This window comes from Canis lupus, chromosome 12 (assembly GCF_011100685.1).
Source record: "Canis lupus familiaris isolate Mischka breed German Shepherd chromosome 12, alternate assembly UU_Cfam_GSD_1.0, whole genome shotgun sequence".
Taxonomy (NCBI): Eukaryota; Metazoa; Chordata; class Mammalia; order Carnivora; family Canidae; genus Canis; species Canis lupus.
In genome coordinates, this window is record NC_049233.1 from 29,080,156 (window position 1) to 29,090,496 (window position 10,341).

Below are 10,341 nucleotides of genomic sequence, written 5' to 3' on the forward strand. Positions count from 1 at the left end.
GAACTGGAACTTTGGCATTTTCCTGCGTTTAGATTCAAACTCAAATTTTGGCTCTTCCTGGGTCTTTAGCCTGCCAGTCTTCAGACTGGAACTACACCATTAGCTCTCCGGATTCTCAGGCTTTTGGATTCAAAATGGAAGTACACCCTCAGCTCTCCTGGTTTCCCACATACCTATTCACCCTGTAGATTATATATATATAATATAATATATAATATATATAATATATATGTTCTATCCTCATAACAACGTTATACAGTATTAGTAATAAAATTTACATAAATAATCAGACACATAGGCCCTAAATAATTGGCTATAGCTCAAAATATAAGTACTGTTTAAATAATCATGGCCTATCTTTATAATATTGGTCATGCTAAATTCTCTTGTTGGCAATAGCAGTATTACTTGGAAAGGTTTAAAGTTACATTTAAGAGTCACTCAGGTATTATTTCACATACTTTAACATACACTTACTAAGAATGACTGGTTATTATGACCTGCACTTATCAGATTCATTTATACACTATTCAAGTTGTTTTTAGGGATTATTAATAATATCAATAACACTTAAGCTTCCACCTTGTTGGTTAGAAGTAAATATAACTCAGCCAGAAATTGTCTATGAAATAAGTAGGTAATCTTTAGAGAATGCAGTTTTCTAAAATTAATTTTATATGAGAAATTAGGGTCTATGATAGTAATTATGTATTTTTTGCATTTTCAGTAGAAATATTATGATGCTTTGATAACCTAAGTGTCCCTCTATGGAAGGTGAATGTCAGGAAAAAATATATGACAAACATATAACTTATAGCTTCCATGCTGCCAAGTAAAGCACCCGTTTTATTTCAAAGAGAGCTACATAATACTAATAAAAAAATACCAAGGCTGACTTTAAAGATCAATTCATTAGAAAGAAATTGTAAAAAAATATATAGTATATTATATATGCAGATAGTATGCACAATATATATTAATATATATGTGTCTATATGTATATATCACATATATGTATTTATATATACATGTATATATTACATATATATAAGGAGAGCAATTATCTAAATTGGAACTGAGCCAGAGTTGAAGGATTAGCAAACATACTCTAATAGAATTAGTTGATCAAGATTTAACAATTACAAATTACCACACTAATTTTATGTTACTACTGTATCCCATTGCAAAATTCTGCACCCAATTCCCAACACCATATTTCTTCTTCTTTCTTTTTTTTTTAAGATTTTATTTATTTTTTCATGATAGACATAGAGAGAATGAGAGAGAGAGAGAGAGAGGCAGAGACACAGGCAGAGGGAGAAGCAGGCTCCATGCCGTGAACCCAATGTGGGACTCGATCCCAGGACTCCAGGATCACACCCTGGGCCAAAGGCAGGCACTGAACCGCTGAGCCACTCAGGGATCCCCCAACATCATATTTCTAAAGAAGTTGATGGTTGATTACATTCATGTCCTACAGATAAGAGTATTTTTTATTATGGCTAGGCAAACTATACAGTTGTTATCTGTATTTATGAACACAGATGATGTCCTATGCTTAAGGTGACTCATACCAAAAATGAGCATTACTAATTTAAATATTATTGCATTAACGTATTGCTTTATACATAATAAACAAGTATTAGGCCCTTGAAGTATTAAGAACTAATTTTTAACAATCTCTGCATTATTTTTAATAATTTGTACTATTTTAACAATCTATACAGAGGTTTAAACTTCAAAGTCCAAGGCAGAAAGAATCTGAAAGCAATAACCTATGATGAATTTGGCAGATGCCCTTTGCTCTCATTTTCCTCCAATCTGAACTCAGATCAGATGGAGATATCCACAAACATCAAATGAAAAAAAAAGAAAAAACACAAAAATAGTTAGGAATTATGTTCCGTAAAACACAGGTGCTTATGTATATGTATGTATAGATTGTTAAATAATAAAAATTTTAATAATAAATTTTAATAATAAAATCATAAATATTTTTTAAAAATCATAAAATCATAAACATTTTAATAATAAATTTTAATAAAATCATATTTTTGTGCTCCTGAATTCATCTATTCTTATAATATGCAAATTAAGCTTTTGAAGTACTTTTTATTTCAAAATCAAATGCCAAAATTAAGAGTTTTGAATTTTTTATTTGAAATTGTAAATCAATTGCTTATTTATGGAAATAGAAAAAAGAGGTTTAGAAAATTTCCTCACAGCATTTAATACAGATATTGGCATAAGAATATTGCAGACAAATGGATGAACATTTCAAGAGAAATAATTTGATAAAGTTTTTTTAACAAATAATTGATATTTGAGAGATCCTTTTGAAATTTCACTGGGATAAATATATGAAACAATTTCAAATTTTAATTATTTCGATATTTTTAAATTAAGATAAGTATATTATTTTTTAAAATATTCTATTTATTTATTCATGAGAGATACAGAGAGAGAGGCAGAGACATAGTAGATGTAAAAGCAGGCTCCCTCTAGGGGGCCCGATGTGAAACTTGATCCCAGGACCCCGGGATTATGACCTGAGCCAAAAGCAGATGCTCAACCATTGAGCCACCCAGGTGCCCCTAATTAAGATAACTTTAGACTTTTTTAATTTGGAAAATCATTTCTTCTCTGTAAGGATTTTTGTTTGTCCATAGCTCTCTACCTATTCATAAAAAGTGCTACAGCTAGTAGTCATAAGTTAATGATTAAACTTCAATGAACAGGGCATTCCCTGTTGGCGCAGTGGTTTAGCACCGCCTGAAGCCCGGAGATCCGGGATCGAGTCCCATGTCAGGCTTCCTGCATGGAGCCTGCTTCTCCCTCTGCCTGTGTCTCTGCCTCTCTCTCGCTCTGAATAAATAAATAAGTAAATCTTAAAAAGAAAAAAAAAAAAAAACTTCAATGAACATAAAATTTTATTATTCTTAGAACTAAATATTGAGCAGTTAGCCACTAATTATTCCTAATATAAGTATATATGCATATATATATATAATCTGCAGGGTGAATTGTGCATATATATGTATATGTGTGTGTGTGTGTGCATACACACATATAGTTATAATGAAGATGTCAGCTACCTGTAGGTGCTAAATTTCTTCAATTTATTTCTTTAACCATCTTCTTTAATTGTCTGTTACAACTTAGCAAACCTTCATGTACTGGGAAAAAAAAAAAAAAAAGCACATTCTCTAATTTTGTCTGGGATTATGGGGAGTGGGAGTGCCTGTGGTTTCTTATGGCTTTTCCCTGTGGCTCCAAGCTCCAGTTTTTTGCTCTACAAAATTTTCCAACTGTTTTTTCCTGTCCGTCGGGCTCCCTGCATGGAGCCTGCTTCTCCCTCTGCCTATGTCTCTGCCTCTCTCTCTCTCTCTCTCTGTGTGTCTCATGAATAAATAAATAAATAAAATCTTAAAAAAAAAAAAAAAGAAAGAAAGAAAGAACTCCTCAGGGTGCCACGCAGTTGTCCCTGAGGCTCACCCTTGGCTTTACGGGAGGGGGGTGGAGACGGTGTCGGGCAGGAGAGCACCGGGGGCTCTTCCCAGTGGTAGAACTGCAGCTGGCACCCCTTCCTCTCGTCCCTGCTCTGACAGGCTGCTAGAGGGCCATCGAGACTCTGTCTTTGATTCCTATTGGGTTAGGTTTTCAGACTACATCAATTACCAGTAGGTGTTACTTCAATTCCTAACTTTTCAAAATATCATTAAAACAAAGCTGTGGACCAGCACTACTGAATTTTAAGAAAATGATGAAAATTAATAGCATAGTACTATATAAGCAACAACTAAAAGCTGAATATTAGCTATTCTTAATCTACATTGTACTACCTATTTGTCACCTTGGAATATTTCTTGCTGACTTCTTCCTCTACAGCCCACATCTGATATAACTGTCCATGTTTCCTGCTCTGTCCTTTCACCATATTTTCCCTGTTGCCCATATATGCCAAATCTTTCTTGTATTACCATGAAAAATAATTATCTTTTACTTTATTTCTCATCTAGCATAAGGTCCTTAATATCTTCTAAATTCATGGACAAACAAGCCTTTGGTTAATTAATTTTTTTAAATTATTTATTCCATAGCCTAATTACTTCACTTTCCCAGATAATGAGTTGTGTTTTTCTTTAATAGTGTATTTCCTCATATATTTAAATGATGAAATCTTTATGAGCTTTATGAAATATACTTCACTATGAGTGAAATAATTTTTCTCAGTATATATTTTGAAGTTAGCATTCAAGGTAATGATATTAAATATTTGATCTTAATTAATGCAGATTCTTAAAAGTTCAGAGATAACTGAATACATCATAGGCTTTCTCATTCAGGTAACAGAAAATAAGATAAAATTTAATAAAATGAACTTTATTGAAATAATTTAAAGTACAGTTTATGGCATTCTACAGATAACATAAGTTGTACTAAGATAACATGTACAAAGAAATTGAATATTCTGTATTCAAATATAAAATAGTGAATTTCTATAAAAATTTTAAGAAAAAGTAAACTGAACACTGTATTCTTCCATAAAAGAAAAATAAAACATTTAAAAAATATAATTGAATAGCATGAAGGTTTATTGGGTCACATTATACTATACTCACAGACATTATAATATTCACAATAATCAGTAATTTAGGGTTCATAAAAGGCTTCACAGGTGAATTCTACCAAACATTTAAAGAAAATTTACCACTCTTCCAAAAAACTAAAGAAGATGGAATACTTCCAAACTTATTTTATGAGGCCAGCATTACCCCGACACAAAAGGCAAAGACATTACAAGATAAGAAAACTGTAGGCCAATATCCCCAATGAACATAGATGCAAAGGTTCTTAACAAGATATTAGCAAACAGAATTCAAAAGCACATGAAGAGGATATACACCATGATGGAATGGAATTTATCCTTGTGATGCAAGAATGCTTCAACACGTCCATTGAATAAACATGATAGACTATATTAATAGGAGAATAAAAAACATATGATCATCTCAAAAGATGCAAAAAAAAACCTCAAAAATCCAACAAATGAAGTATAGAAAAAATGTACATAAACATAAAAAAGACTGTGTATGACAAGACTACATCATAGCTAACATCATATTCAATAGTGAAAACTTGACATCTTTCCCACTAAGCTCAAAAGTAAGATAAGGATGATGCCCACTCTCATCATTTCTATTTAACATAGTATGGGAAACTGTAGCCAGAAGAATTAGGTAAGTAAAATAAATAAATGGTATCCAAATCAGAAAGGAAGAAGTTAAATTGTCTCTGAAGACAATATAATCTTAAATATTGAAAATTCTAAAGACTTTACCAAAAAGTTGTTAGAACTAATAAAACAATTCAGTAAAAGTTGCAGGATATAAATCAATACATAAAAATCAGTTGTTTCTATATACTATGCAAAAAAGAAATAAGAAAACAATCCCACTTACAATAACATAACAGAATGAAACACTTAACAATAAATTAACCAAGGAGGTGAAAAATCTGTATGGTCAAAACTGTAAGACATTGATGAAAGAAACCGAAGAAGATGCAAATAAGTGGAAAGATAATCTGTGTTCATGGAATACCAGAATTAAAACTCTTAAAATATCCATACTACACAAAATGGTCTACAGATTCAATGTAATCTCTTTCTAAATTCTCTCTCTCCCTCTCCCCTCCCTGCTGCTCTCTCTTTCTCTCTCCCTCTCTCTCTCAAATAAATAAATAAATATTTTTTAAAAAATAGAACTATGCTATCACATGACTAGCATTCTCACTTCTGGGTATATAACCAAAGGAAATGAAATAACTATCTTGAGAGTTATCTGTATTCGCATATTCACTGAAGAATTATTCATCATAGGCAAAATGCAGAAACATTTTAGATGCCCATTAATGGATAAGGGATAAAGAAACTGTCAGGTATATATATATATATATATATATATATATATATATATATACACACACACACACACACACCTTATATATATAAGAAACTGCCATATATATATATTATATATATAATGGAATATATATATATGAAACTGCCATATATATATATATATATATATATAATATATATATAATGGAATATTATTCAGCCATAAAAGGAAATCCAGCCATTTGCAACAATATAGATAAATCTGGACATTATGCTAACTGCAATAGAGTAGACAGAGAAAGAAAGATACTGCATCATCTCACTTATATATGAACTCAGAGTAACAGAGAGTGGAACAGTGGCTTCCAGGGAATGGGGGTGGGTGGGACAAATAGGACAATATTGGTTAAAGGGTACATGCTTTCACTTTTAAGATGAATGAGTTAATGGAATCTCATGTACAGCATGGCAAATATAAATAATGTATTATACACTTGCAATTTGATAAAAGAGTAGATCTTAACTGTTCTTACCATACATTTTAAAAAAAAGGATACATACATGTGAGGTGATGGATATCTTAATTTTTTTTTATATATATATACTGTTTCACAGCTTGTTTTTTTTTAAGATTTATTTATTTGTTCATGATAGACATATATATATATATATATAGAGAGAGAGAGAGGCAGAGAGAGAGAGGCAGAGACACAGGCAGAGGGAGAAGCAGGCTCCATGCTGGGAGCCCGACGTGGGAACTCGATACCGGGACTCCAGGATCGCACCCTGGGCCAAAGGCAGGCGCTAAACCGCTGAGCCACCCAGGGATCCCCAATGGATATCTTAATTAACTTGATTTTGGTAATCATCATGTTGCCCACCTTTAAAAATATAAACAAAAATAATAAATTGTCCACAAGAGTGTTCATTTCTCCAACTGTATTTGTCTTTTGAACTTTATTTTTATGTTTTGTTTTATTTAAATTCATTTAGCCAACATATTAGTTTCCAACATCATTAGTTTCAGATGTAGAGTTCAACAGTTCATCAGTTTGATAACATCCAGTGCTCATCACATCACCTGCCCTCCTTAATGCCCATTTACTTATTATCGAAATACAAGGAAAGTAGAGCTACTTGTCTAATTATTTTCATTAGACAGATTATATATTTTAAATGGGAGCTGTATGTAATATATAATTTTTTCCCATTTGAAATCTATCTAGCATGCACACATCTGGGATTTTTCAGCCATGTAAATACCAATCACAATATTTACAAGCTTCTAGGGAGAACCATTTTTTCCCAACACTTCCTTCTATCAAAAACAGAAGCAACTTATATTTCTTGTGTTAATGATTATGGAACTTACATTTTTCCACTGTATCAAGAAGGCAGGCATAACTTACACAGCCTATTGTTCTTAATCTGCTTGATAAACTACATATTATTTCCCAAGAAGAATACACTAACATAAACAAAACATTTAAAAACGATTAACTAGATAATAATCTGAGAAAATGACTAAGCTTTTCTAGTTACTCAAGTTTAGTCTGTGAACCCCACCTTCATTCCTTTTTTTTTTTTTTTTTTTTTTTTGAGTCATTTCAATCTTCCCAAACCACTGTCCCTTCTGTCCCAGTGTCTCTTACCTTTAGGTCACTCCTTGACACCAGCCCCCTACTCAGGGGCAGGTATTCACAGCAATTCTCCATACTCTAAATCTATCCTTTCCTATCTGCATTAAAATTTACATGATAAGTCTCAAATTATCTATCCTTGGTTTGTGTACAACTAATTCAATCTAGAAAATTAATTCTTTTAAAATAATACAATGTAGAGTCAATTTTGTGGTTATAGCTTAATATTTCAAGGAGAACTTTCAAAAGTTTTAAAAAATACCATAGACTATGTACAAGGGGGATCTTTATGATTGGCCTTCTTCCTAGTGCATTTTAATTTAAACTAAATATGAAATTGCCAAAATCTAACAACATACCAACTTTGAGAGATTTTATAGGGGCAATAGAAGAGCACTAAGTTCTATTTTTCCTTTCTATACATATCTTTATATTTAGTTTTGCCTGATCAAGAGATCCATTAAAACTTAATTTTAATCTACTTAGATGATTTCTTTAGTATATCCTGAATACTTTCTTCCCTTTAATAGGCACCCAATCTGATTTTGATGTATGCTTAAATTTTATTTAAATACCATAGCACAACCTACTTAAGGTATAAACATTTGAACAAAGTTGTTCCTTTACAATTTAATTCAAGGAAGTCCTCAGAAAAGAGCCAGTTAAACACACCATATTTGCAGGGACATTAGCCTATATAAATGCCTAATTTTAGTTTTCACCAAGTCTTTCTACTCTTGTCATAGAGGCAGAAATTGAATTAAGGTTATCACTGTCCTGCAGATAAAATGTATATTTATTTTCTGACTCTTCAATGATCTATGAAATAAATCATTGCAACTACAGAAATACCTGTTAGATATTAAATCACTGATGTCAGCTGCTCAGTCATCTCATTTAAGTCAAAAGGATAAAATTTGGCTCCTGACTCTCTGTATTTTTATTTCTTTAGCTAATGTCAACTAAATCTCAACTGCCTGGGTGTGCAAGATGATGAATACTATTCCAAGGCTTGTATTCTTTTTTGTAAAACACCGAAGTCTACTTACCCTTTATCACTTGGGCAATGAGTTATGGATGTACAATTGTTTTTCTTCCCTGGGCTTAGAAAGTTAGACCTAGGAAGTCTCTCTCAAAGCACAAATTAACGTACTTTTTTGACTATTTTGTGAATAAGGTCAAATATATATGGTAATTTGGCTCAAACTAGTTGATAGAATTCATTTTAAGTGAAGATAATAAGCATGAATTTCACAATTAAATTTCCCCATTGGGTACTTATTGGACAAATGGATTAATTTAAAATTATTCCTATCACTTAGAGATACTTTATTCCCAAACAGGCAAAATTTACACAGCATACTTCCAGTATTCTTTGGTCTACATTAACATCTAGAGAGATATGTCTTCCTCCCCCCCACCCCCCCAACCCCCACCCCATAAACTGCATCTATGCAGTCAATTGTCAAGATCCTTCTCTTTGGTGCACCTGGGTGGCTCAGTTGGTTAAGTGTCTCCTTTCAGTTCAGGTCATGATCCCAGGGTACTAGAATCAAGCCCCAACTGGCTTTCTGCTCAACAGGGAGCCTGTTTCCCCCTTCCTCTGCCTGCCACTCCCCCTGTTTGTGTGCTCTCTCCCTTTCTCTCTCTGTCAAATAAATAAATAAAATCTTAAAAAAAAAAAAAAAAAAAAAAAGATCCTTCTCTTTTAGATCAATTTTTTTAGGGGAGGTTTTATTTTTTGTCAAACAATATTTAGTTTTTAATCATTCTTGGAAATTTTCTCACCTTATTTTAGACAATGCAGGCTCCTGAACTCTTACTTTTTCTCCATAAATTTCAGATATTTACTAATTTCAGGTATTGTTCCTATTACATTGCTTTTAAAATGTTTTACACAGTTACATGCCCATGCACATCCATACATTCACCTTCTCTCCTTCTTTAGGTAATTATATTAAAGTCCTCAACAAAATTACATTTCCTTCATCATCTATAAATTGTGATATAGATTTTTGTAGTTATATCAAAGGAAAAATTGTATCAAATTTTAACTGGTTAGGAAAACTTTACTAAGATATCAGAAATACAAAAGAGAGACCAGAAAACCATCTAAACTCAACTCTGCTGAAGCAAAAGTCAAGAGTGTTTTAAGTGCTGGTAGCTAGTGGTAAAGTACTGGAGAACAATAGAGAGGAGGTTAGTCAATGGGGTATGTGGTGCACATTGAGTTATTACTGAGTTTGCAAATGTTTTATCTCTGTGATGAAGCCATCTAATTGCTAATCGGTGCCCATGAGAAACTAGGCTACTACCCTCCCATTCTGACTGAGAAATGGAGACACAATCTTTCTTGATTATTACATTTCAAACGAATGACTCCTAGGTCCTTAAGAAAGACATTCCTGGGTCAATAAACTGGCAAGAGACTTTTACTTAGATTTACATCTTAAAAGGGCAGAGAAAGAATTTAAAATGACAAGTTTTCTAAAGAAAATGTTCTAAGAAAAGAAAGGTCAGGTCCTAGAGTCAAGAAGAAACCCATCTAAAGTCTAGTCAAGTTGATAGAAATGTTAATACAGTAACTAGAATATTTAATATTTATTAATATTTATTTTGTATTATACTTTTGAGCGCCTATCTCTCAGATATAGAATTCTCAACTATGTCAGGTCACTACTTTGTCTTACCAAAAACAATGTAAATTTCAGAAGGAAAGCTTTTGTTCTACATTCTAAACATCTAGAAGAATGTCTGAAGTATAATTAGTGTTCAACAAACATCTGCGGAACAAATGAA